The sequence below is a fragment of the Symphalangus syndactylus genome, chromosome X (genome assembly GCF_028878055.3).
Source record: "Symphalangus syndactylus isolate Jambi chromosome X, NHGRI_mSymSyn1-v2.1_pri, whole genome shotgun sequence".
NCBI lineage: Eukaryota > Metazoa > Chordata > Mammalia > Primates > Hylobatidae > Symphalangus > Symphalangus syndactylus.
The window spans coordinates 135,466,322-135,481,140 of record NC_072447.2 but is presented as its reverse complement, the minus strand read 5'-3'; the positions used below and the strand labels follow the sequence as shown (position 1 = coordinate 135,481,140).

The following is a 14,819-nucleotide window of genomic DNA, read 5'->3' as shown; positions in this document are numbered from 1 at the left end:
CGGCCGACTTGGAGCCGGGTTGCAAGTCCCAGCCCTGAAGTTCTGGAGGTGGGGCGGGCTTTAATTTGCTTATATCTAATGATTTCAGGAACCTCGCTTTAAAATGGCGGCATTCAGTATGCACCCCTGCTAAAGGCTCTCCCGGCACCGGGGCCACCTCGCGCAGCGCTGCTTTTGCTTCTGCCGCTAACAGATGGCATGTGCCGCTGTCGCTGCCGCTGCCCCTGCTGCTGCCGCTGAGAGCAGGGCCCCTTAGCCTCTGGGTTTGCGCTAGCAGCGTAAGGTAAGGCTGGAGATGAATTGGGATTTGTAAGAAGGCTGCCTTCCTAGGACGCCGAGGAAATAATGCCTTTTAAACTTCATTTTACAAAATAGCAAATAGAAGGAAAAGTCATCCTGCAACTTTGTTGCAATTTTAGAGCTTTGACCGTTTTCCTCCTCCTTTCCTCCTCCTTTTTCTTCTTTCTCTTCCTCCTCCTCTTCTCTTCCTCCTCCCCTTCCTTCCTTCTTTCTTTTTTTTCTACTTTCTTCTATCTTTTTAATTTAAAGGAACTTCTTGCATGGCATATCATCAGCAAATGCTTTTTAACAACTTATTTCCCCATTTTCACGCGATATCGTGAGCAGTGCCACAGTTTCCTTGCAGAACCTTGTCTCTTCCTGCCCTGAGTCAACACATTTGGGCAGCTCGCTTTTACTACTGGGGTTTGAAGGGTATGAGAGTAGATTTTAGGAGACTATTAAAAAGGGAACTTTAGTTTTTAACACTCACACAATAAGCTTTTATGGTAAGAAAACGAAATTAAACCCAGACAAGTAATGAAAGTTGACATTTAAGTGATTCATTGTTGTAGTTTCATAATTAGGGTAATAGACCTACTGTGTGTTTTTCTGAGCACTCTTAGCTAGCTAGCTAGATGATAGATGATAGATAAAACAGATAAATTAATTGTGGCTCTAATTAAAGTAATATGTTTTAAAGGAGTTATTTTATCCTAGATGTTCTTACGTCGTTTGTAAATTGACCTGGGATCCCCACAGCCTCTCCGTATTCGTAGGTAGACTTCATGGGAAAGAATCAATTAAAACAAAACTTGCAAGATTTAATTTTGAAATGATTGGTATTAATTTTTTTATTAAGCGGACTCCCTGCTTTAGTGAATAAACGTTTGGGTGATTACTGATATAATGTTTGGAAAACAGATTGTTGGTATGTGGGAATGACTAAACATCCATGCTTGATACAATTTATCTGAATTTTGTTTTGTTTTGTTTCCCCCTCCAGTGAAAGGTAGACAATGAGGCTTATCAGACACCTTGGATTTTTCCTGATTATATTCCCATCTTCTCCTTGGCCCATGAAAATCTAATCCTGAATGTTTAACTACTTTTTAAAGTAATTTTTAACTTGTTTCTAATGTGCGATACTTTTGGGGGATGCTTTCATATTTACCAACACTTCTTCAAATATAGCCTAAAATGGGCTTCTGCCCACAGCTCAGCTGATAATATTCTATCGCTGTTTACTCCTTCTCCCAAAGCAGTAGAAACTACTTGGTTGGCAGAGGCTCTGCTACTAAATTTAGCAAGTGTGTGGAAAGGGAGAAAAATATTGTTTTGCCCTTATTAAAGCATGGTGCAGTTTTCTGCCCAGGTGCTGTAGTCTACCTAGAAACAAACAATCAAACTGTTTACAATGGAATTACTATACAACAAATTTTCAGCAGTTTTTCATATTATTCTTGAAAGAAGTATGTGGGGCAATTCATTGCTTCATGTCTAAAATGAGAGTTCCTGCAGGTAGAGCAATAAACACTTGCATTTTGGTAAAGGGGGGATGAGAAAAAGCAACTTCTCCCATTTTTAGTGATTATGGACTTAGATCCCAGTTCAGTACTGTTTGCTTCCGGATGTGCTGCCTTGCTGCTAAAAGACTTCGGACCAAATGCATCCTTAAAAAAAAGAAAGAAAGAAAGAAAGAAAAGTGAAAATACTAAACCTTGAGGCCAGAATAGACAAGCTAAACTGGTGTCAGAGAAATTAGGGGGAAATTTTGCCAGTTAACCTTCTGCTGCCTCATACAGTGATGAGATTGGAGACCTTATATGAAAACATAAGTGAAGGAGTTTGTAAAAAAAAAATGTTTTGAGAGATAATTGATACAGTGTTGGGCTAGAGGTGGTGACTGCATGTTTTGCTCTACTTCTAAGAGCTACTTCATTTCTGTAATTTCCTTTGCTACTTTAAGCAATCGTAATGACTCCCAGGACTAGTATAAAGTACCTTTTTTTCCTCAACTGTCCACTTCAGGCATTTCACAACAGCTGCTTTTTATGATTATGAGCTGGTAGCAAAGTACCTTTGGTATTCTCTTGCACCACCCTCTACCTGGATAATGCTTTGCACAAACTAGGTGCTTAATAAATGTTACATTAAAAAGAAAAATGAATAGCTTATAAACTCACAGCGGAATAGATTTTGGGTGCAGCTTTTAATTTAAACGGAAGGCATTTTTGTGCACTCAGAAGAACCTAAACTTATTCAAAGAAGATTAGAATGTACATTCCCCTAGTTGTCTGCTTGTATTTGCTTCTAAAGCGTTCTCTTGCCTCTCATTGTACTTCCAGGCACTTGTATACTTCATGCTTTTGACCAGTAGGTGTATTATTATCTCTGCAGCTTCACTGTGATACTTCCCAGTATCACAGCAGTTTGGGAATAAAAAAGATTTTGTCTTTTGAGTGATTGTATAGTAACACACATGCTGGAACAGTGACAGTCTCTTGACTGTTGTGCAGATGTTGACAGTATAGTTTAGTACAGTTTTGTTCTCCACCCAGCTGCCTTTATGTGTGAGGGAGGAGGGGAGGGAATGGAGTGAGAAGCTCTAAAATGATGAAGATTTCTGTTGATAACATTTTACTTTTATTCTACTTATAGTACAATAAATTCAGGAAGGTGGCAGAATTTTTCTGTTTTCAAATAAATAATGTTGCCTGATAGGCTTACAAACAGGGATTGGGGCATAGCTGACAGTACATAAGTTATAGTACATTTTTGACAAGTAATTTCATCCTGTAATTAAAGTTAGATAATGGTCACTGCCATGTTAACACTATCAAGTGTCTGTAAGAGCATGAAGGCTACACTCACCTTTACTTCATCAAGGTTCTTCCATGCTGGTGAGTTTTCTTATGACATTGTCTACTAGGCGAAACAGATGGATTTTTCCTCATTCAAATGTGTGTGATATCAAGAAAATAGAAATCAGAAGTTGTGTTTGTGGGATTTTTCTGCCTTTCTCTAGGTGTGATTTAGCTCTCACTTCAAATGTAGGAAGAAACGTGAGCCTCAGCTAAAATGAGATGGACACTTTTCCTGAAAGAGAAGAAACTGTGTCTGGGAGCAAGTTGTTTAATTGTCAATTAACCAACCAGCAAACAAACATAAATTATAACTGAAAGAAAGCAATTAGATCTTTAATAATGTGGGCTTTTAGGTCTTAAGGATACCAGATGGTTCCATGACATTCTGTTCTTCCTAAATGGTTATCTATTGCCTCAAGATAGCCAAATGACAGTGTTGGGAAGGCAACTTTGAGAATTAGGATAAATAAGGTATCAGTTGTCTTAATGGATGTTAATAACATCCACATGACCTGAAACGGATAAGAAAATATTTTTTTCAGATCATTGTAGTAAAAATGCATTATTAACTCATCATTTAGATCGGCTTGGTATTAGATTGAGTGACATTGTTTTTAAGAGATTGATGGAGAAAACAATACAATCTGGGAAGTAGGACCTTATCATTTTTATTTGAGAAATAACGGGACTTCCAAATTGCCTGGGCACGCAAACACACACGTACGTGAGTGTGCAAATTAGTGGTCAGTTCAAAACAATGTATACAGATGTGCGTTGCTTTCTCACTGGAAGATTATAGAAAAATATCTATTTTTACAGCATTCCTCCAATTCTAAGAATGAAAGAAAAAAGGTTCACTGTAAACTATAATAAATACTTGATATAGTGATGTCGCTCTGAGGCTCAGGAAAAGAGCCAGGGCTCTGAATGTTCAACTCCAGGCAGTTAACTTTCAGAAAAAAAAAAAAAAAAAAAAAAGATGATTTGCTCAGAACTCAAGAGGAAGCAAGAATAAAAGGAGGCTTGATTTAAATGTGTGTGTGTGTGTGTGTGTGTGTGTGTGTGTGTATATTCTCCCTTTGTATGTGTATGTGTATGGTGATTTTCAGGAAGCCCAAGCATAGGACTCAATTTGACATGCTTCCTAAAATATTATGTCAACTCTCAAGTTTTACTTGCATCAGCATGAAGTTGGCTCATGAGGAAAAGGAATGATTTGTTTTCTGATTTGAGGCAGGAGTTTGTTTTGTGCCCAGACAGTGAGTGAACTTGAAGGGCTTAGAAATAAAGGGCCTCCCATTGAGAAAAGGCAACCTGGACAGAAATGCAGGGGGTTGGCAGTAGAGACTAGAGGTCATTTGATCTCTTTAAGCCATGAGAGCATCCTGGAGTCTGATAGTTGGCTGGATTTTGTTTTCCATTTAGGATCATTCAAATTAGCTTAAAATTGTCCACATTGGATTCTTGAATCCTGAGCTTCTTGGCATTGCCTTCAACTGGTGTGGAAAATTAAGAAAGGTTTCTTCAGGCTTACTCAGGTTTCCTTGAATGTACTAGTAACTATTCATTAAGCAGAGGTTATTGGGTCTCTTTACCTCATATCCCTAATGCCTGATAAATAGTAGGTTCTCAGTAAAAGTTTGTTAAATAAATGAAAGACTAGATTAATCTTTCTAACTTGTTTTTGCACATTACGAACATTCTTCCTTGTAGCATTACTTCTGTTTTTTATTGACAAAATAAAAATCAACACCAATAAGCAGACTGAACACTAGATTGAATGACTGTTCTGCTAGAGGCCACAGTAGCAACTCAAGTCCAGGGAGATGCAAGCAATGCCAGCTTTGGGGCTGAGACCTTGAGGACTGGCCTGAAAGCCAGCTACTACTTTTCTTTCACCTGTAGTTGCATTTAGAATACCTCCCCCACATCCCAGGGATATCAGTCTTCATTACAAAGAAATGTTTACATAGAAACAGTTCTTTAACTGTTTCACCAGATTAAAAATAAAAAAAAAATCAGAAATACTGTGACTCTGATGCCTCCTGTCATGTATAGTTTAGGAAGTGATGAAGTTACAGACAAAATCCAAAAAGGACACTGGGAGCTGTCTCATTTTCAGTCAGATGTTGATTGCCCATTTAGAGGCTGGATTTGCATAGGTTTTTACTTACCAAGATACAGGTATGAATAGCGCCTCTTTTTATTGTGTCCAGAAAGCAAAGTCCACACAGTAGAAGAGACAAGAGCTGTCATTTCAGATCCACCACAATCATCTTTTGTGCCCAGAGGATAATCAGTCTTTAGGTTCAGCGCTTGCAGTTTCTCCTTATGTGGCAGTACAAAGTAACCAAACGAGGTTGTGTTGGAGAGTGGCATGGGAGGGGTGGTCTATTAGCAAAATGAGAGAGTGAAAGAACCAGAGAGCTTACATTTCACCTTTCGTTTTGTAGTACTCAGCTTCTACACAGGAAAGCAAAACAACACAAAACAAAAGCACCCTGTAGAATATTAACTGGACATGTATCTCATGAAATAATTCCTTACTTAATTTACCAATGGGGAAAATGAGATTGTCACAATATATAATATTAAGGTGGTTGCTTTAAGGTTGGATTCATATACTATACACTGGTTTTTCTGAGTTCCATTTAAAATATGTAATGACAAATTCAACAAGACCCATGGCACAGAGGTGGGGATCACATTTAACCTCAGTATCCAAGTGAAGAGTTTGTATTCGTCCTCTGAAAAGTAGGCGCTTGATAATGGCCCTGTTGGGGGTGCTGTTTTGTTAAAGGGTACATTGATATTTTAAAATTTGTTTGCAGTCTGTGATCCATGAGGATCCCGAAGAAAGGATAGGGGCATTTCTTTCAGAAGTGATTTTGAGAAAAAATTAAACTCCCAACTCCTTTATGTCAGCATTTTCCCCCAAGTAATTGGACAACATGAAGAGAAACCTTATTAGCTCACCCAGATATATGAAGTGAAACATAGTACATGTTATAGAGTTACATTTTATATTTAAGGACTTCCAAATAAAATCATTAGGGTGGGACTGGGGTACCATGCCTGTGTAATCTGATATGTTTCATGAATGCCTATAGCAGCGGCCTCAGCTGCAGACAGAGGCTGTGTCAATATACACTCTGCTCGCTTTCTGAAGCCAGGGTCAAGGCCAGACTCAGATTGACAGGCTCCTCAAGGGAGGGCCTTTTTTGAGAAAGACCTTGGATTTTGGCGGGACTTTTTTGTGGTGTACTTTATATGTTTACATTTATTAAATTAACATTGTAATGCAAATGAAAATATAGGGTCAAAATACGTAACCTGGTCTGGAGATAGTGTTAAGCATCTGCATCTGAGGCAATTTGTGAATTCGAGGCCTTAGGTAAATGGTCATCACGACATTTAGACATGACATCAGAACCAGGGAGGAGACCAGTATGAGCAGTGAAGGGCTCCATGTCTGCCTCTAAACTTAAGTTCAGGGTAGGTCCCACTCGCCATAGAAGATGAGTTGAAAATCAGTGTTACCCATCTAAATGAGGAGGAAGGGCTAAAGCCTGTGGATTGACCAGAGGGAGGGTCTGGGAGTTCTTTTTACAAATTTATATGTATATTTTTAATTGACACTTAATAATTGTAATATTTATGGGGTAGAGTGTGATATTTCAATACATGCATACAATGTGTAATGATCAAATCAGGGTATTTAGCATATCCATCACCTCAAACATTTGTCATTTCTTTGTGTTGGGAACTTTCAAAATCCTCTCTTCTAGCTATTTGAAAACATAAATTGTTATTATCGTCACTCCACAGTGCTGTAAAACACTACAGTTTATTCCTCCTATGTAGCTATAGTTTTGTGTCCATTAACCAGCCTTTGGCTATTCCCCAACCCCCACCCTTCCCAGGCTCTAGTTACCACTGTTTTACTCACTGCTTCTATGAGATCAACTCTTTCAGCTTCCACATATGAGTGAGAACATGCAGTATTTGTATTTCTGTGCCTGGTTTATTTCATGTAACATAATGTCCTCCAGGTTCATCCATGTTTTGGTGGGACATTTGACTGACTCGCAAGTTGCCCCTCTACCCCATATTTAATAACCTGGTTTTGCTGGGGAATTCATATAGATACACTGAGATTCAGTGCAGCAACAATACCAGGGCAGAATGCTTTTGCTTTCTTACTGAAACTCCCCCTCCAAAGCTCTGTTGTGATTGAAAAGTTGATAGGCTAGAAAGATGTGTCCTAAGGCTTGGCATTTCACAGAGCTGAAAAAAAGACGAGACTACCTCCATATTTTATGAAGAGTGTGATCATCATCATCATCACATCATCATAAAAGGATCTAAAATGTGATTTGATTTAGAGAACTCTCATACATGCACATACTTTGAACTTGCACAAGTCATTTTGTGGGATGACGATGATGATGATGAGAGAAACTCTAAGAAGCTAGATTTCTGGGATATTGTAGTCTCCAGCTCTGTCATTTACTAATCAGGCACATGAAAATTGTGGTTCTGAATATTTATCCTAAATTAACAGGAAACAGCTAGGCAACCTAAGATCTGATTTTAAATGCTTTTACAAATGTGGGCTTTTATTCCAATATTCATTAAAATGCAGTGGTTCAAGTGACTGAATCTGTAACCTGTGTTAAGTGAATGTTTTTTGGATAAAAGTTACATTTTTCACTTTCATGCCTAGATCATATAATAGGCCTCCTTGTTGCCTTGTGTCTATCCCCAAAGAAATCTCTGTAATATTTTTAGCCATCTAAGAAAACAGTTCAGACAGAGGCACTCAGAAACGGTGACAAGCAATGACAGGAAATGCTGGTTGCACTGGGCTCCTTCATAACTTAGTGAGGCCGCAGCTGGCTGATTTGCTTTTAACTTCCTGTTTGGGGGCTATCTGAGTCAGAAGTAGCTGTGTTTTCCATATAGAGTTTTTTTTTCTTTATTCTGTAAGGCCACAATAAATCTGTCACTGGGCTGCATGTTTTGTATATTTTATGAACTGTATCATGTGGTTTGAGTTTAATTTGGAAGGCAGTGCTTTTACAATCAAGGTCCCTCCCCCCCCCACACGTGCAGCTTTGTGGTCTGGGATTGCATGGGCCTTCGAAAGTTTATGGCTTTATTTACACAATAGTGATTGCCGAGGAGGGCATTTCCTGCCAGCTAATGACTGGTTGGAAGGACCAACAGTCCAAATCCACGGAGAGAGGACCATTCATTAAATGCCAGGAAGCGACCAGGCTGCTTTTCTCATGAAGTAGTGGGGAGAAAGTGAAACCACATTCTGCCCTTTGAAGAGCCCAGAGCACCATGGGCAGAGCTGGGTATGGATGTGGTGCCTCCTCATCCATATGGAGAATGGAGCTGCTTTTCCTAACAGGGACAAACTACTTCTTTCCCATAGGTTGCCAAATCGGGCCTTTGATGGGAGGGCATTTCCTATAGGTCGATGGTCCAATAGAGACTGGCCAAATAAAGTTGAGGGCCCTGAACTTGCCATTAACGTCTGCCAGATAATTCTTAACTCAGAGGTGTTACAGCTACTTGAAAACCTTTAAGATCACATGATTGAGTTTCCTAATTGGTTGAATAACTGATCATTAGTAAAGTGGACAAAAACTTGGAAAGGAATGGAAAGAACGGTTTGTTTTCAGGGTCGGTTTAGCAGGTTACAGATATTTTACTTTGATCTCCTAATATAATGAAGGTAAATAATATACATGAAGAGTGCTTTGCCTTTTGTGGAAGTACCATTGAGAGCTGTAATAGTAATCATTTAACCCATGACATTTCCAGGAAACAGTTTTGTCTTCAGTATAATTCTTGCCTGCTATAAAGCAGCTGAGGTGTGAAGAGTTTGGCATTGATTTAGAGCAAAAACAGAATAAGATCGAGGCTGGGTTCACATCCAGGAATCCCTGACTTCCTGGCCTGCCCTTCACTCCCTTAGCTTCCTAAGCCTTCAATTTGCTAAAAAGTTAAATGTTTATAAAAGACAAACATCTGTTCTGAGTTCTTTGGTAGGTACCTCCATATAAAGGAGGCTATGTGACAGCGCCCCCCACCCCCAACTCCCCTGACTCCATGACTTGGCTTGGTCCTTTATCTTGAAATTTAAATTTCTTTCATATCTTCCAAATTTGGTGGGGGGATGGCAGGGGTGGGCTGAATCTCTGAAATAGAGGCAATCACTGATGGCCAGACACCTGCATTTCTTCATAGGATTGAGTAATCTGTTACATGCAGAACAAACCAAATATTAAGTTTCATTTTTGAGTCTGGCAAATGTCATTACATGCTTTTTAAATATTCAGTAATCCAGGGATTGCTGGTCATTACCAGTTCACAAAAGTGAAAGGGTTTTCTGAAGTTTAAAATGTTCCACAAATAAACCATATACTCATTACTGTTGTTATTATTAGATGATGCCCAGAGCAGATTTATAAACAAAAAAGTGGCTGATGAACGAAAAAATATATATTTCAAAATATGATTTTAATTTTTGAACATTTTTGAGTTTGAATGTTAAGATACACTAAAATTTTGAAAGCTCAGATGAAAGACCGTATTCGATTTAGAAACTGGTTTGGACTAAGAACAAACGACGTTTTTTGTAAGTAGATTGGCCTGAATATTTACAAACATTTACAATTAGCAACACAGCTGTATGTATGTATGTATGGGTTTATTTATTTATTTTTATTTTTGGAGTTGAAGTCTCACTCTTTCGCCCAGGCTAGAGTGCAGTGGTACAATCTCAGCTTACTGCAACCTCTGCCTCCTAGGTTCAAGTGATTCTCCTGCCTCAGCCTCCCAAGTAGCTGGAATTATGGACACCCACCACCATACCATGCTAATTTTTGTATTTTTAGTAGAGATGGGGTTTCACGGCCAGGCTAGTCTTGAACTCCTGCCTCAGGTGATCTGCCTGCCTTGGCCTCCCAAAGTGCTGGGATTACAGGCGTGAGCCACTGTGCCGGGCCTGGACATTATTATTTTGTTTAGCAAAACCTTTCTTTATAGGTAATCTAAAATACATATTTCAAGCTGGTTCAGGTTCAGTTATCACAATCTGAACTAGTGGTGTCAAAATTAATATAGGTTTACTCTACTGTATTTGGAGCCAACAGCATTACCTTGTGGTATTAGAAAAGCCTATTTATTCTATCATTATAATTTTCAAGTGGTAGGCAACAACTCATTAGTGCATAATGAAATCCATTTAGTAGGTTGTGACTAGCATTTCTATTAAACAGAATTGCATTAAGTACACAGTAAGAAAATATCAACATGTGTCATGTAGTAAGATTAGATATTTTGGGTGAGACTTATTTCAAATCCATGCACATATTACTGAGTTAGGATGTAAAGTGTGTTTCTTACTATTTGTTGCTGTCAGAAAGGTTTAAAAGTCAGTGTTTTAGTGGATGTTATTTCTGTGTCAGAAATATTTTTCCTCTCTTTTTTGAAGGGAAGATGGTCAAGGGATGCTGAGGGCTTTCGTGATAGCATACCTAGTGCTGTTGGTTCAGTACCCTGATAGTTATGTGTCTGCTTTTCAAACTGAACAGTAAGATATTGCTATAGATGTGCTGTAAGATTTAATGTCCAAGGTATTTTGCAATCCTGAAGGCAGAAACTTTATATATTATGTATTTACTAAGTGGTATTGCTAGAACATTAGGACACTGAAAAAAAACTATCTGGGACCAAAAGCCAAAAAAGGATGTTTAACAACGGCAACAACAACAAAATGACAACTAAAAATCTTGGGACAATTGGGTGTGAGGTGCTTCAAATGGCAAAAGAATTATCCAAAAATTTTAAATGTTGGAAGAAAATCAAGCTCATTTTACTGAGTTAAATATAAGTTAAAGGGCTCAAAAATTGTTTTTGATTTTCATAAATCAACAATGGTCATAGCAAGAGAGAATGTGTTTGCAAGAAGAAAACAAGCTGATTCATAAATAAATATAAATGTTTATGCTGGAAAAAAAACCTGTGGGTGTCTATTTTTTCTGCGGTGAACAAAGGCACACTTAAAAATGAATTTTAAAATTGTAGATGAGGCATAAGCTGAAAGTCTGTTAAATATACCTAAAATATTAATGGGAATGATTACAGAAATAAAGAAGAAAATAGCCACATAGTCTTTCCAATCACTTTTTTTGTACCAATGAGTATTGAGCCTAGTAGTAGGAAAAAATAAGATTTACTCACACGAACAGATAGGAGATTAACTACTGAATGCAACCCATTAGGAGAAGTCTGGCCTTAGAAGTCTGGCCAATTTGTGCATATTCCTTAGAATTAAATAATTTTCAGGGGGAGGAAAATATTGCCTTCTGGGGGTACTATTGCATCTCCAGTAGGATCATGAGGAGTTTGTCTTCACCCTCATCTCTCCTGCAGTTCCCTCCCGTTGTCATTAAATCTCTTTCTGCCTGGGACATACTGAATTCATTCCCAAAGGTCTCTTCCTGTGGACATCCTTCAGAGCCTTAAAGCACTGTTGCTTCCTCAACTTTGCGACTTGACATGCAATTAGGCTTTATAGATATTTAAATGTTAAACTGGAGTTACTGCTCTGAAAATGTAATGTCAGCTTCTTAGGAGTTAGTGACTAAACTCTGTCATTGTGAGTTTGTATCTCCCTCCTCAGATATAGTACATTTAAAGATTAAGAACAGAAAAAGACACATCTACTGATTGGGTAATTAGCAATCAATTTATGAAATGAGATGTAAAACAAATTAAGGACCATAATAAAGGGTTACATCATCACCAACAAAACCCGTTATATACATTATTCTGTTTCTGATGATAAAAACTAAAAAATGTTAAAGGGTGAAATTGCATACATGCTCTGATCCTGAGAGTTAAAGGTTTTAATTCTTTCTTATTCTGATGTTAAAGCTTTTTAGAAAGCAGTAATACATATTTTGGGGGGTTATAGGATACCTTTGCCTATAAGCATCTGTTTCACTGTAAACATTTACAGAGTAGTATAGAGTCAGTTGAATAAGGTGTGAGGGGTTTGAGTGTGAGTTATTCAGGATTTTCAGCTGTAACAAGCATGTAGTTGACTGTTTTAGGCAAACAAAATTAGTCATTGTTTTGGGTGTCAGCTACCTTTTTCACGTTAGCCTTCTGGAATTTTTTATTATGGGATGCTTGACAAATTAATAGTGATAAGCAAAAGCTCTGTGAGAGGGAGTGCTCAAGCCAACTAAACACCAACTTACCATTCATTTCATGCAGCATTCTAACTTTCATCAGGCTGTCTGGGAAATATTATGACGTGTTATGTAATATTACATTTGCAACTTTAAGGTATACATGGAACTCAAGACCTTTAACAGGTGAGTTTGTTTTGTTTATTGTAAGTGGAAATTTCCTTCAGTAGGCAATGAGACTGTCAAGGCAAACTTTCTTGTAAAATGGAGGAGGAGGAAGGAAGGAGAGAAAGAACTGCACGGTTTCCTAACATTTTGTTTGGGGAATGCGTTATACCGCATTCCTCATTTTCATGAAATGCAAAAGAAGGTTGAAATGTTGTATTGCTGTTAGCAGAGTTTTCCCTAAACTAATAAGTGAGGGAAACCCCTTGTTCCCAAGAATTGCAACCATTAGCACTCTCAGGAAGCCTGCAATGATTTGGACATAAGGAAAACAAAATATATACACCTTCTATGTACTCACAACATTTTTAAAAAAATAAAAATAAATACAATCATGTTGAAAAAAAAAAAACACTTGATCATCTTGGATCCAGGAGAGGAGCTCTGGCTCATATTATTCCTCATGTTGGATAATCATTAAAACAGAAGAAAATAAAACCCTCTTGAAATGGCAGGTTTTTTAAGTGAAAATAAGTAGGGTTTCCTTGGATCCCTATAAGGAGACCCTTGTGAAGCATGCATCCAGACTTCTGAGACTTTATATTTTTTGCTTTCTAGAGCAGGAAAGACTTAAGAAATAGGAAGTCAGAAAATACAGTAAAAATCTATGGGTTCTGTGCTGTTAAGGGTCCCTTTCTGATTGGCTTGGTGTGAATAATGGTATAGAATTTAACCATGTAAGATGTTAGAGGCCTGAGACTTCCCCTGACATTTCCTTACGCTGGCAGGCCCAGGCAGTTTGACTTTGGCTCTTGTAGCACTTGGGTGGCAGGAGAAACAGTGTTTACAACCACCTTCACCTCCAGGAATGTATTATACTTTTAAATCAATCTTAGTATCTGTAGGCAGGAGTTTATATATAGGAATAAAATTTGAACCCCCATTTTCACACCCAATAAAAACGTCCTGTAATAGGTGTTTATTCAGAGTCAACTGACATTTATTGAACAATTACTGTGTGCCAGATGCTCTGCTAGGTACTTTCATTTTGTTATGACAGTTTTTTTAAGTTATGAAATACAGTTGGTTCCAGCCAGGCAAATACTCTCTTTGGCATCTAATAGATATCAGGCTAAAAATTGCATCCTCAAGTCCCTGCTCACTTTTTATATAAAACACATCCCCCAACACACAATCATTTCTTCTCTGTCTTGCTTCATCATTTGGGAACCATGTAATGGCCCACGGCCTGCCTCTTCCATCCATGAAGATATTTATTTCATTATAAATCAAGCCAACACTAATCTGTTACCCATCTTGATGTAACAAAAGGCTGCTTTCACTATTTGATGGAGGGTGCTACAGTAGGATAGGAGAAACAGAGGAAGAGGCTTGAGAGGTGGATGAAGAGTGAGGGATCAGGAGTGTGAAAATTATGTGGAGTTAAGTGCTAGTGAAAGCCATGTAGAAAAATCTAGAACAAAATTGGATTAAACTTGTCCAGAATGCAGAGCAAATAACAGGGCAAGATGTTGGAAGTTAATCCCTCACCCCTAGGAGTGGCCAGGACAGCCCAAGTTGAGCAACACAGGAGGATTTTTTTGTTGTAGAAGCAAAGGGCAAAGAAAGTCTCTAGAAGAAGGGAGCAATCAAATATCACAGGAATTATGTAAGTTGAGGCCACTGGTTTTGGCACTGAAAAGGTTGTTGGTGATTTTTGAGAGCCAAGAAGCTGGTTTCCAGTGGGTTGAGGAGTAAGTGAAAAGTTGGAAAGTGAAAGTGGTAATGATTACTTTTTTCAGATATATGATGATGAAGGATGAGATATGTTGGAGCTTAAAAAGGAAATTGCATCAAGGGAAGGAAGAGTTTTCTTATTAGGATAGAGATGACTTAGATGTGCTTACTGGCTGATGAGAAGGAAGCAGAAGAGAATATTGAAAATGTCTGTCAAGCATGGAATGTGTTCTGAGTGGCTACCCTACTTGCCCAACATCTCTGTTAATATGCACAGTATTAATTGTGCAGTCTGATCAAGTAATTCATGCAGAACTCTGGTGAGCCTGAATTTTGGGTCCTCTTTATTCTTTTTGCCTTTAAGGTAGAGGATTACGGTTGTCATAAAAGAACTGGGATAGGACAACCAAAAACAAAAAAGGAGGAGGGGGAAAGATAGTGGAATTCAGCCAAAATAACAGATAGGATTATTTTTAAATGGCTTCAGAGGCAAGACAGTGCTACTGAAATAGTGAAAATGTGACTGACATCTTTTTACAGCACATGCTCAATGAAA

The 14,819-nt window shown here is 38.2% G+C and overlaps 1 protein-coding gene across 12 annotated transcripts in view; it reads left to right on the top strand.

Annotated features, from left to right (window-relative positions):
* MBNL3 (muscleblind like splicing regulator 3) overlaps positions 1-14,819 on the top strand; it is a 117,543-nt gene that overhangs the window by 1,101 nt on the left and 101,623 nt on the right. The window contains exon 1 of one of the 12 annotated variants that reach the window (XM_055267014.2): positions 15-283. The exons of 5 other annotated variants lie outside the window; for them this stretch is intronic. The gene's annotated coding sequence lies outside the window, so the exon portion shown is untranslated. Of the gene's footprint in view, positions 1-14; positions 284-12,233; positions 12,548-14,819 lie in introns of those variants that run through there. 6 more of the 12 variants (XM_063635350.1, XM_063635345.1, XM_055267010.2 and 3 more) reach the window with 6 other exon arrangements.